The sequence below is a fragment of the Python bivittatus genome, unplaced genomic scaffold, assembly GCF_059951505.1.
Source record: "Python bivittatus isolate LINGU-HERP-01145 unplaced genomic scaffold, Pbiv_v1 ctg000040_np1212, whole genome shotgun sequence".
NCBI lineage: Eukaryota > Metazoa > Chordata > Lepidosauria > Squamata > Pythonidae > Python > Python bivittatus.
In genome coordinates this window covers 1,632,567-1,643,130 of record NW_028277032.1, presented here as the reverse complement: position 1 = coordinate 1,643,130, position 10,564 = coordinate 1,632,567, and positions in this window count along the sequence as shown.

The window sequence follows — 10,564 nt, the reverse complement described above, 5'->3', positions numbered from 1 at the left end:
AAGCATTGGGAAGAATGGAAGGCTTTTAAGGAAAATACACATTGAACGGACTCAGTTACATCAGTAGGTACTGACATTTCTCTTACTCCATTGTCCTGTTGTTCTTTTTTTAAATGTCCCAGAGACTTCAGATTTCATTTCATTTCATATTTTATTGTGTTTTTAATTCCTTGTTTTTTCTCTTTCTCCAAATTTTCAGTTCCCGAGAGTCACTCTTGCAAACTGGGTGGCCACATAGATCTAAGAAATGAACAAACAAAAAATAAATACATGAAACAAAACATTTGCTGGGTAGGAAAGCATTTTAATTCCTGTCAACAGGAAGGGTGGCAAAATCATTTGTTCCCCTTTGCTTGCACACACACACATGCACACACACACCCATCCATCCATTCTAAGTTGGTTGCAGCTGTGCAGCAGGAGAATGGCTACGCCGTCTCCCCACTCGCCATAAATATGGAAATGTACATTGAATATGCTGAAACAAGTGAGGTTTGCCCTCTTGTATAAATATTAATTCCCTGGGAAAAAAAATATTGTGCATTTTTTCCTCTCAGTTCTCATCCAATTGGATGAAAGAGTTTGCTTTCCAAATGTCTTTCCAAGGTCAAAGGGGATTTTGGAGAAATTCTCAGAGCAGAGCATGGTGTTCCTGCACCAATTTATCAGTAAGGTGGTCAAGGAGTCTGCCTGAATAGCCTGAATTTCATGCATAGCCCTCTCTTCTGGCTTCTTGGATTTAAAAACAGAAGCAGTGCCCTGCTGGATCGGACCCCTGGCCCATCTAGTCCAGCAGAATGTTCTCACAGTGGCCAACCACCTGCCCAAGGAAGCCCCCTGGTCTCCCAGTAGTTGGCCTTCAGAGTCAATCCTACTGCCATCAAAGCTAATAGCTACTGATCCCCATGAAATCCCCACTTCTATGAAATCCCAAAGGAAGACTTCAAGAGGAAACTTCTCCTGGTTTTCTGTCCATTTCCCCTCACTCTCTGCCCAGATAGGGAAGCGTGGACAGGTAGGGAAGCTTCAGAGCGATGATAAGCTGCGGAACAGATAATACCGGTATTTACTCCCTCCACCATCTCCTAAAATAAATACTGTGACACAAAAAAGCAAGAGCAAGAACAAAACCCAAAACAAATTAAAAGAAATTCTCACGCAGCATTAAATAAGGGTTAAAAAAAAAAACAACTGTTGAAGACTCTTGAGAAACTGCAAAGGCCACCAAGACACTTTAGACTTTTTATTGGAAATCACATTTAATGCTGTCGTTAAAGAATGACAGCTTAAACTGCAGCGCACACATCAATAACTTCCTACATGAGATGCAAGTCTGATGTTAGTTTCAGTTTAACCTGGGAAATGTTTATGGAGTACAATTCTGTACTCCACATAACACATCCCGACACATCTGAGATCTGGGTCGTCTTAAAATAAGGCTTCTAAACTCTTTAACTACGATGATTCACTTTTATTATATGGATCTCTTACTCAGTCTAAAATCTGATTTTAATAAATACAACAGTTTGAAAGCGCTAAAGTGTTAAACTGTCGTGGAATTATATTTGTTTTCATCCAAGTTGATTAACTTTTAGCCTTATATGAGAAGCTTCTGCTAACAGAATAGTTAGCACTGTTTTTTAAAAAATTGTATATGACACTACTCTGCAAACGTTTCCATGTAATATCTGTATTCTGTCATTTCGACATATTTTTCTTTTTCTGTCTTTCCTTTTAAAATAAATATTAATTGATTACATGCCATCAAGTCATTGTTGACTCCTAATGACCATATAGATAGATTTTCTCCATGACGATCTGTCCCTAGGCTGGTCCTTCATGTCTTCCAACGATGCACCCATCACCACTGTAACTGAGTTTATCCACCTTGTGGCTGGTCGTCCTCTTTTCACTTTCCTTCCACCTTTCTAGACTTCTCCAGAAATCTAGGTCTTTGCATAATGTGTCCAAGATAGATAGTTAGATGTACCATCCATTGGAGACTGCATGGATAGACCTTTTTCATGACGATCTGTCCCTAGGCTGGTCCTTCAGGTCTTCCAGTGGTGCACCCATCACCACTGTAACTGAGTTTATCCACCTTGTGGCTGGTCGTCCTCTTTTCACTTTCCTTCCACCTTTCTAGACTTCTCCAGAAATCTAGGTCTTTGCATAATGTGTCCAAGATAGATAGATAGATAGATAGTTAGATGTACCATCCATTGGAGACTGCATGGATAGACCTTTTTCATGACGATCTGTCCCTAGGCTGGTCCTTCAGGTCTTCCAGTGGTGCACCCATCGCCACTGTAACCGAGTTCATCCACCTTGCTGCTGGTCCTCCTCTTCTTCTCTTTCCTTCCACCTTTCCCAGCCTGCAAGGGAGGTTCTGCCAAATCATTAGAATATATCATCGTTCTGTGGAGCTGGAGAAATTTCCTGGCCATGGCAGCCATGATCCACTTGGAACAGCCTGCCTCCTGGCGTCGTGGGGACGCCATCACTGGAGATTTTCAAACAGGTTGGACACCAAATGTGCACCAAAATACATGCAGAGTTAATGCACGCTTTTTTTAAAAAAGGACCAAGTTCTACAAACAAAATCGGACCTATTCACAAAACTGCGAATCAGAGAGAAAGTTCAATCTCCACGTGTGTGTCTTAGGGGAAGAACCCTGCTGATCAAGGGTGTCCACAGGGTGTGGTCAAAAAGGCAAAATGGCAGCCTTGACAGTACAATTGAAGCACTGCATCCTAGCTGCAGATTCAGATGAAAATACCCAGCTGCATCCATAAGACGTTCAGCATCTTCCGGAAACTTGCAAATATGTTGCAAAGGCAGCGAGTCCTCCTTCTTCCCCTGGATTGTTTAATTTGTGTCAGATCAATGTAGATTCAGGGGTTATGTTCCCCTCCTGAGAAGGATGTGCCTATGGGCATCTGCTGGTGTGGGGGCAATGGGACCAGTCACGTCCCACGATTCCACCCTTTGAGGAATGGTGTCAGGAGACACGGGATGTCATCTTGGCTTCTCCTGGACCTCTGTGGCCATGGTCTTGTCGGTTACAAGACTGCATTGTTGTGATGCCCATCAATATCCCTTGGCACATGTTCCAAGGGATAGCGCTTGGCTGATCCTCTCCAGAGCTCAATCCAGGCCATGTAACTTGCAGGAATTGCAACCTCTCTGTAATTAATATTGGCAGCAGTCAGAAAAACAAAGACTGGCAGGTTTAATTTACTCCTGGCCTCCTCCGGAGCAGCGGAGCACTAAAATAAAAGATTGCAGTCATGATTCATTGCCTGGCCGGCCTGTGCTGGCTGCTTGGCAGCTCTCTGGAACCCTCTGATAAGCTCACTTTGACCTCCTTCCACCAGTGTTGCCCACCTGCCTTCTTGACATTCATTGTGAGATCTTTCTTGAAAGGCTCAGCTGGAAAGAGACAGCCCAGGGCCCAGCTTGTCTGAGATGGCTGCCAGAGATGGGGATTCATTCAGAAAACCAGCAACGTGTAAAGTAGATGGTTCTCATTTAGATAAAATAAAAAGTGAGTGGCTTGTCATGCTGTTGGCATCCATTTAGACCTTGTTACCCTACCTTTTCCCGTGGACTTCTTCAGACTTTAAGCTTTGTGGGGAGCAATTGTGTGTGTGTGTGTGTGTGTATGTTTTGCATCTGTCACTGCTCCTTCAGAATATTCTTTACAGAGTGAGTTTTCTTCAGTATCCTCCTACTCTGTAACCTTTCTCTGTCTGCAGCAGCAAGAACTCACCTTCTACTAAAGGAACTTGGTTTCTACCCTCCCAGTAGCTTAGTTCCGATCATCAGTCACCCCCAAATGCCCTGGCTACCCCAGAGCATTCTGGAAAATAGTAGTATGCCTGTCAATAGTGTGACTTCCACGTAAATGTAAAGACTCCTTTGAGTTGGACTTGGCTCACGGTGACTTGGGCAATTTTCCTGAGAAAGGTTCAGAAGGGGTTGGCCACTACCTTCTCCTGGCATATGACTTTTATTGTGACTTCCCAGTGGACAGCCCTGGGACTTCCTAGTCAAGTTTAATTCTTAGCTGCCTCCACCACCCCAACATCACTCCTCAATTCAGTCCTCCAATATGAGGAGTCAACCCTCAGCACTATTTAAAAAGTGGCAATAGTACAATTCGCCATACATTTTGCAAAAAACAAAAAAATGTTCAGTTGTCCAAAACTGGAAACCAACTTGCAGATTGCCTTCTCTCTCAGTCTGGGCCTGGGTCTGCCCAGTGAATAGAGAGAAGTCCCATTTTAAAATGTTTAGCCATGAAAGAGTTAAAAGAAAGCCTCAATCTGGCCTGTCAATCAAACCTACCCTGTCAACCCCAGTGCAGGGCAGAGATAATGAAAACACAGCAATTAAAGCTGAACTGCTAATCAGGAGTGAAAAGATTTGCTTCCCTGGTGAGGTTTTAAGAAGAGGAGGGACCAGCAATATCTTGTGTTGGTCTTCTACTCTCTGTTGCCCTTGGAAGGTTTCTCCAAGGCTGACTAAATGCCAGGTAAGAAAAGAAACCCCAATCCTTGAGCAGGAAATTATAGAGCAAGGTATGGACTAGTGGACCCTAGATGCGGATGAAAAATTTAGTTTTGCACTCTGGTCTATGGAATGAGCTGTGGGGACTTTGTTCTACCTGAGTATGGTGCATGTCATATGATCATGGATGAGTGAATTTAGCCTTTTGGAGCAGTCCTTCTATTTTTGTTGCTTTGTTTCCTTTCTCCTTCTGTTTCTTGCACTCCCTCTAGTTGTTCTACCTTGATCTACATAAAAAAGAGTTGAATTCTTTTTTAAAAAAATTAATAACTTATTTAAAACATTTAAAGAACAGAATAAATAAAGAAGGAAAAGTAAAGAAGCAAAATAGAAGAAGACCTAGTGGATGAAAAATAAAAGATCAGGAAATAAGCATTTACAATTATCATAAAATTTAAAACTCATTATTTCATTATTTTCTTCATTAATTATTTAGAGAGAACTAGGTTCATTGCATCATCTTAAGAAATAAGATGGAGCAGACCAGTAAATACAATTTTCTAAGTTCCCTCCCACTGTACCTTACTGGTGATGGCATCAAATTATCTATAAACGTCGAAATTGCTTCTGTCTTTACTTCCATTATTTCCCCCCTTGAAAAGTGTACTCTCATTGTCTGAGTTTGGCTTGTTGTGAGACATATTATATACAGTGGAACCTCGAGTTACGAATTTAATCCGTTCCGTGACTCTGGTTGCAACTCGAATTGGTCGCAACATGAGGCAAATTTTCCAATAAGGTTCAATGTAATTACTGTTAATCCGTTCCAGCGTCCGCGGACCATGCGGCAGGGGTGGAAAAACGGCTGCGGACCACGCGGCAGGGCGGAAAAATGGCCACGGACCACGTGTCAGGGGCGGAAAAATGGCCGCGGACCATGTGGAACGGGCGGAAAATGGCCGCGGATCCGGTTCGCAAGTCGAGGCGAGTTCGCAAGTCGAGGTAAATTTTTGGGGCCGGAGCTGGTCGTATCTCGAAAAATTTGTAAGGAGGGCGTTCGTAACTAGAGGTACCACTGTATATGGGAGCCATTCTTGCTTAGATTTTGTCAAACTTCTGGATGTATAGAGTTGATTCTTAATGAATCAGGAACTCTTGTACCATCTAAGAGGGCAAGGAAGATGACCTTGATGGAGATACGCTCAAGCTGTTGCCTAGTCCAGAACATTCAGATAACATTTAGAAGTGGCTCAGGCAGACACCCCCTAATTCACTGAAATATAAGAAGGGGAGGGGGTACGGCACCATCAGACTTGCAAAATTCTGTTATTATAGCCACTCTCAATAAAAGTAGTTTTAGCCTTCCTGCGGAGTTGATTGCCTGGTCTGGTCTACCTGGTGGGGCTGACAGCACGGAAGCTGTGAGTGAAAATGTAGTTGGGTCACCACTCCACAGTTACAATATTTATCTTGTAAAAATGTGAACTATGGTGCCCAACCCTGCAGGATTCCATACCTGCCTTAACGTGATCCAACATGGCAGGAGCAAGAAGGAAGTGCAAAGTGGGAGGGGCCAATGAAGTCAAACCTGGTCTCCCCTTTCCATAATTCAGATGCTCTGAGAAAAGCTCCCAGGCGGGCTAGTGAAGGTTATATGTTTGGATTTCCAAAAGATAGATTCATCGATGGATGCAAAAATTCTGGCAATATTGAGAACTGCTTTAACGAAACTGTTAGTAGGGCTTGCTCTTCACTTAAAGATTCAAAATTTCCACTCTGCTGAGGGTACCCAACTTCTCCTTCACGTCCATCTTATTCTAACAGAACTACTCCAGGTCTAAACCAACATTTGTTGTTGGCAATGAGCTGGCTGAAGAACAACTGTATCTTACTCAAGCCTGGTCAGTCAAAAGATGCATTAAGAAATACATCTCAGGGTGGGGGCCGGGGAGTCAAAAACACCAGGATGGTGGCTGCAATCATGCAACTGAAACCCTTGTGTGTTGCATGTGCAGTGCAGGTAAAACAAGAGATGGGGCTTTAGTCATGTAGTCAGGGCCACTATCCTGACTTTTTTGACTCCCCCTTCCATGGACATGACTGAAGGTTTTGTACTTTGGGTATATTCAGCTGTCAGCCTAGATTCCTTGGTTTTGGCAGTAGCTGAGACTGTATTTCCACGACTAAAACGAGTGATTCAACAGTGCGCAGACCTGGAGATGTCAAATGCAATGTCAGTGGCACAGATCTTAGCATATCCTCTGGCAGACGAGTTTTTTCCATCTTTTTTATTCTCAGCCATGTTCCCATTTAAATTGATGCAGTATGTTTGTGTATCCATTATGGCTAAATAAAACCGAATAGCACCAAAAAGTATACTCATTTCATTATGCACATTTTGCACATTTTTTTGGCAGGTCCTTTTCTTTCAAATATAGTTTTGCGTTTTTCTCCTGTATTACATAGTCGTTTTTTTAGGCATTCCATAAAAATTCTCTTCTAAGTTGTGCACATTATTTTTAAGTCTGCCCACGACTCAGATATTTGTTGAACTCTCTGATCTATTTCATAAACAAGGCCAGGTGCTTTGTAGATAGATGCAAATAAAATTAAAAAAAAAAAAAAGTAGATGAAGCCGGGGAGCTCAAGGTTTATTTTTAAAATGAAACCAGCTTTTTCCATTATAACCCATGATTTATCAAATGGGGATACATTTTTCATTCCAGAAAGCGCCTGTAAATACATCTGTAGTGACTCTTATCTCCTGAAATTAAATTTGACCAAAGCTGTTAACAGGATTTCAACTGTTGGCTTAATCATCTTGGGTACCCCATTTGCAAGGGAGCAGGGCGAGTGGGATGGTTCACCCACTCTATTTGAAACTGGGGGTGCAAATCGGGGCTCTTTTTGGCTCAGTTACACCACAATGTCTCCTTCAGCACTTATGTCCTGGTCACCTTGAGGCTTGAGCACTGCAACATGTGCTACGTAGGGCTGCCCTTGAAGACCACCCAGAAGCTTCAGCTGGTCCAGAATGCAGTGGCATGGTCAAGGATGAACATGCTTTGGTAAGCCCATTTAACACCTCTGCTTCATGAGCTGCGCTGCTTGCCAGTTTCCTTCCTGGTGCAATTCAAGGTGCTGGTTGTTATTTATAAAGCCCTACGTGGCACAGGGCCTGGTTACTTGAGGGACTCACCCATAACATCTGCCTGGCAATTCAATCTTGCAGGGGAGGCATGCTTGGGGTGCCTTTGATTAAACAATATCTATTGGAACCCCGGAAGTGCACCTTCTCTGTAGCAGCACCTGCCCTCTGGAATGAGGTTCCCCCCGAGATCCAGATAGCCCTCACCCTGCTGTTATTTAGAAGTGCTGTGAAGACCTGGCTCATCATCCAGGCCTTTGGTGAGGGAGGGGGAGATCCCTCACTTCATCATGCTTGCCATCTGTTATCTTTCATTGATTTTATTGTAATTTCTTTGATCATTGTGAGCTGTCCAGAGTCATTGAAAGCCGGGTGGCATACATGTTTAATAAATGATTATTAATTATTATTGTGCTCATATGATCATATGGGAAGCATGGTCCAGGCTGGCCTTCCCCAATGCTTCACCTAGCAGACGACCACGCTGGTTTGGAATAGTGGGACTTATAGTCCAACAGAACTGCAGGGCCTAGTCTGGAGAAGTCTGTACATAACCTGGCTGCATGAACAGTGTTTTCTGGTCTCCCACATTCATCCTTCCTCCTCGGAGAAGTCTATAATCTTCAGGCTTGATTCCCATGACTCCTAGCAACTCTACTAGACACCAGGTGGAATCATCTATCTGGTCCTTCTGCATTGGCTTGCAGTCAATCTCCTTCTCACATTCTTGGTAAATCTGGCATTGAATGAGTAAAGTATTCAGCTTTAGACAGGTCCTCATGCAGCCTGTTTGGAACTTGGTCTGACAGTTCATAAAACAACCACTTTGCTCCACCTTAGCTGCTGGTGGCTGTGGTGGAAAGGAAGGAGAATGGTCATGTTTGATGAAGTGGATTCACACTGGAAAAACGACATTCCTATTTATGGCACATGGCACATGCTTTGTGCATCTGGTGATCATTGTTGGACATTGTTTAAGTCGGGTGGAGGTCTGCAACCCAAGAAGTGCAGGTGACAGATAACACAGATATTGAGAGCAACTTAAATAGCACAAAAGAATACGCAGGTTCTGCATTCATCAGACACCACGTTGCAAAAAGCAGAAATGAAAAGCAAGGAAATCCTCAAAAGTTAGGCCTGATTTTATAACCCTGTGGACTGTAGTTCAGAGTCAGTCTTAAGTAAGACCTTAAGTAAGACAAGAGGTGGTAGAAGGGCCAGACGAGCTATGTTATGAAACACACATAAGAAGCTCAGTTACAAGCCAAGCTGAATCCACAGAACGTGAAACGTTTAGTTAATGAGACTTCGGTTAGGTTTTATGTGAATTAGTGAGTTGTACTGTCAGCTTGTTCAGTTAGTTTATGAATCAGTATATTGAGCAAACCGAGGAGATGGGTCAATTAAGTAAGCAGGCAAAGGGTGTTACATGAGCACTGCTAAAGGGTTTCATTTTCTTTAGATGTTCCAATCTAGCTTGTTTGGTAGGTTAAGCTGAGAAATGAATCAACGGCTCCAATGTTTCCAGATTGTGTCAGCATCGAGTGCAGAGCTGTACAAGAATCTCTGGCCCACTAATGAAAGCCCTTCTCAAGCTCTCGAGAGGAAATAGCCTCGCTTGTTTCATGATACCATTGGGCAGGTGACATTGTGACACATGATGGTGTCCTTTACATGATGATTTCATGGAATGTGTGATGTCTCTGGGTACTATTTGATATCTGTTCTTGAAGATGCCCAGAAGGAATCAGAGAACTAAAGCAATGGACTACTGCAGTCTTTTCAATCCGGTCTTATGTAACTGTGTTGGGATTGCAAGTCCCAGAATCCCCAGCTCTCCTATTTCAGGCCAAGAGGGAGCAATCATGACAGCAGATGTGGGAGGCCAGACACAAAGGCATGTGGGTCTGCTTCATCATACACATATCAAATACGCCCAAAGATGTTTTCTCAAATTAACTTTGGGAGAAAAACTCCGTTGGAGTCAATTAGAGGAGTTAATCTTCTCCCTGTGTATTTAAACTGTTAAAATACCCAAGGAGGAGAAGCTTAACCTTTCCTTGTCCATTTCTCTCCTGCTGCAGGGAAGTCAAAGAAAACAGGAAATGAGGAAAGTGTTTCAGAAAATGGGAAAGAAGAGTTAAACTTTCTCTTTCCAAGCTTGTGATTGTTCTTCAAAAAGCCTCTATTGTGGCCTGTCAAAGCTTGCTTCAGAAGCCTAATTTTTACCTGCTGGCAGGTATTTTCAGAAGGGCCAGCACAAAGAGTGGGTTAATCTTTCCCTGCACGCTGCAATTAGGCACTACTAAATTGGGGTATGCAAATGGCAGAGCAGAGGCCAAATGGAGAGGAGTGCATAAAAAGCCATAACTTCCCCAGCCACGGGGCAGATGCAGGGATACCCGAGGGCATAAACTATCCCTCACCACACAGTTGAAGCCCGGGTCCCCTTTTTACAAGCAATGGACATAAACAAAGGAGCCAGGGCTTTGACTGTGTGGCTGTGACTGCCATCTTGACTTTTTTGACACCTGTCCCCACTGTGTAGAGTCCCCTGCTGTGTAGAGGCATTCAACTCTGGCCTTGAGAAGAGGGTGGGAAACGGGAAATGGTTGCGCAGCTCTGGGAAAGTAAAAAGCACGAGAAAGAGACTCAGAGCTACCTCACCTTATTTATTCATTTGTATTTATTTATCGTGTATATATAACCACCCATCTCACATAAAAGTGACTCCTTTTTTAAGGACCCCTTGACCTTGTTGTCCTTAAAAAGGGGCAGTGAAGGTTTTGGAGAGGCTTTCAAGATTCTGTTCACAGATCCTCCAACCATAAAATAACCCTTGTAGAATCCCTGTGGTGTCTGTCTCTTGACCTGGCCTACCTTGAAGGGCGGACATGTCTGAA